Here is a 4,495-nt window from a genome sequence, read left to right on the forward strand (position 1 = left end):
TCATGTTTCTCTTTCCTAAAAACAAAGATATTCTGGTCCTCTGTCATCTGACTTGTTTCAATAACAGCGTGTCTAGTACAGAAAACCACAGCCACACATCTGCTGCTAATAAAAGTCCCCGATCGGCGGATGCCCATTGCCCTTCAAAATGCATTTCCTTGGCTCCCAAACTGGTTGTGGACCTGGCCAAAGCTTGTTTATGTTCTCGTCAAGATACAATGGGCACTGTGCTTATTCCAAGAGGAACAAATGACCAAGTGGAATCTGTGTCAGCCACTGAAGGTTACCACACATTTGAGCCTTAATGACAAGTTGACAGTCTCATTTATTAAACTGCTGAACATGCAGGTTTAAAAATTTTGTAACATTTTTCAACTCTTGGTAAAACTTGGTTGCAAATCTCAAGGCTAAATGACATTTGATAAGCAAAACAGACACATTTCCAGTAAAAACTGATTCTTAGAGCAGCAACCTTAGGAGCCCCCCCCCCCTTCTTTTTCCAGGAAACATTGACTTAGAAGAACTGAGAGCTTTGACTTAAGAAATAAGCTACTACTATCTAGCCAAGAACTTCAGCAGGCTCTAGACCCTGCTTGCAGGTACCTAGGTAAATGAGTTAAGGACAGACTATAGTCCTCCCTGTAGACAGTGTTGTTTCTAAGCAAAAATCAGATATGTGTGTGTGTGTGCGTGTGTGTGTGTGTGTGTGTATTTGTGTAACCTGCTTGTGCAACTTGCACTTTCCAAATAGAGTAAGCAGGAAGGTAAGAAAATTTCCTGCTAATCTGGGAATGAACTTACTCACCAGAAGAGGACGGGGGGTTCTTCATTAGGAAACCCTAGAAAGACAATGAAGATGAGTTACAAGGTCAACTGCAAGGACAGAAAATAGAAACTTCTGGCACAATGTGGCATGTCCAGACAGCCTCAGCATTTGTTTCCATAGACTTCTGTGTTGGGCACAAGAGGGGGTCTACTGGCTGATTATGGGTGTCAACTTGACACAAGCTGGAGCTATCACAGAGAAAGGAGCCTCTCTTGAGGAAATTCCTCCATGAAATCCAGCTGTAAGGATCAGTTAGTGATCAAGAGTGGGAGGGCCCATTGTGGGTGGTGCCATCCCTGGCTGGTTGTCCTGGGTTCTATAAGAAAGCAAGCTGAGCAAGCCAGGGGAAGCAAGCCAGTGAGTAACCCCTCCATGGCCTCTGCATCAGCTCCTGCTTCCTGATCTGTTCAAGTTCTAGTCCTGACCTCCTTTGGTGATGGAATATGGAATATGCAATATGGACGTATAAACTGAATAAACCCTTTCCTCCCTAACTTGCTTCTTGGTCATGATGTTTTGTGCTGTAATAGAAACCCTGACTAAGACAAGAGGTCAAGGGGTGATTTCCCATGAGCTCTTGGAAGGTTAGTGGGGAATGGAGGAGTAAAGACACTGTAAGCTCTCTACTCAGCCTGTTGGGGGTATAAGTGATAATCATGAAGTATAGGCCTGGGCCCAGCAACAGCTCTGAGTACTAAACAGGCCTGAAACCAAGCATGCTTCTTTCTTCCTTTCATCTTTACAGAGAGATTTCCCACATACCAGGGGAGAGCATCAGGTCAGGCACTGGAGGTGAGACCTTTCTCAGGAGGTACTAGCAAGTGTCTTGTCAATGCTAGCAAAGAAGAATGTGGATAGAAATAAGTCGAAGGGGATACCGTGCAAGTGCACAGGGTTGAAGGGAGACAAGAGGTATTAGGACACCCTATTTGATTTTAATTTTGATCTCATCTGCACCCACAGAGGGTCAGCCTTGAAACACTTTATTTTCCATACCAAGAACCAGGGAACACTAATTGTACCCTGATCAGCTCAATAGCCAGTGGCAAGAGGATCCAGAAGATATCCAGGTCCTGGGGACACTAACAGAGAGACTGGACCATACTCCGATCATCAGTAGATGTGGCACAAGGGCCACAGAACCCTTGGGAGAGTGTATCTGACCCAGGACAGTTGAGAATGTCAGTAGATGGCACTCACTCTATTTCTTGGACATCATTCATTATTTTCCAAAGGCTCCAGTGAGCACCTGTCAAATGCCAATCACTGTTTTAGGTATAGGAGAAACAAGCACAAATAGAAAGGATATAAAGACACTGTCCTCCTTGACCTATGCTTTTAAAAAGCTAGCAAATAAGATATAGTTTCAACCAACACATTATTTGGAGAGTCTCATGGAGCCCAGGCTGGACTCAAACTTGGTATATGGCTGAGAATAACCTTAAACTTCTGATCTTCCTGCTTTTACCTTCCCCAGGCTGAGGTTCCAAGCCTGTGCCACCATACTCAGTTTATGTGGTGATGGGGATCAAAGCCAGAGCCGTGGCTATGCTAGGTAGGAACTCTATCAACGTAGCTGCTTGGACTGGATGGTTTTGTGTGTCAGCTTGACACAAGTTAGAGTCACCTGAAGGAGAGGAACCGCAGCTGAGAACAGTGCCTCCACGAGACTAAGCTATAGGGCATATTCTTAATTAGTGATTGGTGGGGAAAGGTCCAGTCCATTATGGATGGGGCCATCCTTGGGCTGGTCTCAGGTTCTTTAAGAAAGCAGGCTGAGCAAGCCGTGTGGAAGCCACGAGAAGCCATGGCCTCTGCATCAGCTCCTGCCTCCAGGATCCTGCCTTGTTTGAGGTCCTGTCCTGACTACCTTCAATGATGAGCAGCAATATGGACGTGTAAACCAAATAAACTCTTTGCTCCCCAGCTTGATGTTCAGCCAGTGTCTCATTGCAGCAACAGAAACCCTAAGACACTACTTGAAGAAAAGCTTTTTCGTAAGTTATATATAATAGAGTATAAGGACAGAGAAGGATTGGAAGAGCTAGTGACTAGAGCTAAAAGCCAAAGGGCTCCCCCCAGAAGAAGCTCAACTCTGGAGTAGGGAAACTACCACCTGATTGGCTATCTTCTCTGCCCCCTTTCTCTCCCCCCTCCCTCCCTCCTTCTCTCCTCTCCTCTCCTCTCCTCTCCTCTCCTCTCCTCTCCTCTCCTCTCCTCTCCTCTCCTCTCCCTCTCCCTCTCCCTCTCCCTCTCCCTCTCCCTCTCCCTCTCCCTCTCTCTCTCTCTCTCTCTCTCTCTCTCTCTCTCTCTCTCTCTCTCTGAATGTGCTTATGTATGATCAGATGGTGTCTATGATTGGCTGAATCACAAGGCTCCACAAAACAAAAAACAAAACACCAATACTAAGTTAGGTGTTAGTTTGTCTGCATGCCAAGCTAGGATACAGTTTGCTAAATCTGCACTAAAATGTGAGACCGCCGCAGGCTTGCCTGTTTACTTTGTTCTAACACTACATTAGATGGTAATGAACGTTAAAATATAAAGCTGAGAAGAGGGGAAGAGTATAGGGAGACTGTCTGTGAGATGTTATTTGGGGGAGGGGGAGGGAATCAGCGATTGCTTCCCTTCAGAATGTAGTGAAGATGTGAAGAAGGCTGGGAGGGGGGCGTGGGGGGCGGGGTTCGTGCAGGCATATGCAAAACAGCCTTCCAGACACAGCAGAGAACATGTCTAAAGACTATAGGCAGGAGCATGCTGGACACTGGAGAGACACAGGAGAGGCATGAGGCTGCAGCGAGAGGAGAAGATGGAGGAGGCCCACATGAGGTCCAGAAGGGGACACAAGATCCACCACCAAGTGCACTGAGACCATTTCCCTCTCATTTCTTCTTAACCGAAATTTAACAAACAAACAAAACACCAAAAACTTGAGACACATGTAACTTGTATGGCTGCCCGAAGGAAGAAAGAAGAGAATGCCTAACAGAAGCCAGGCAGCTGCCTTCCTGTGTATGGAGAGGTTTCACAGAGAGAAAGTCATTCAGCTAGACGCTTGTTATGTAGCTAGTCCTGAAACACCAGGGCCCCTTCTGGGGAGCTTAGTCTCTTCAATAAATGAGTTTAGAAATGGTCAAAATCAGAAGCCCATGGACAATTTTTTTTTTTTTTTTTAGAGTTTAAAAGAAAAATTCCAGGGCAGGCAAGCTGTAAACCTCAGTAGCTGCCCAGAGGAGGAGAAAGGGGAAAAGGACCAAAAAGGCCACAGCAGTTGAGTTGAACCAGCATGGAGGTCAGACACATGTCCGGACAGGCATCTGCATGGTCAGGCACAGACCCTAAGCCAGAGTGTCAGCCAGTGAGCATGATTAGAAGAGAGACGAGAACTATCGTGCTTTCCTGCACGGTGGAAAGAAGTGTGCAGATGTAGGAAGCTGCAAGTGCGGCTCTGGCAGAGACTGCCCGCACTGAGGTTTTAGATCTGCTACTTTTCTTGGTACTCTGACCAAATAGCTGATGAAGCAACTTGAGGGAGGATGGGTGTATTTTGGGTTCACACGTGGATGTAGACCATCACAAAGAGGAAGGCACTGTGACAGGCTGGAGGGAGTCGGGGCTAGGAATGTGGGAGCGGGGAGGGATGGGGAGTAGGGGGAAAACAGATAGGAG

Source organism: Mus musculus, chromosome 13 (genome assembly GCF_000001635.26).
Source record: "Mus musculus strain C57BL/6J chromosome 13, GRCm38.p6 C57BL/6J".
Lineage (NCBI taxonomy): Eukaryota > Metazoa > Chordata > Mammalia > Rodentia > Muridae > Mus > Mus musculus.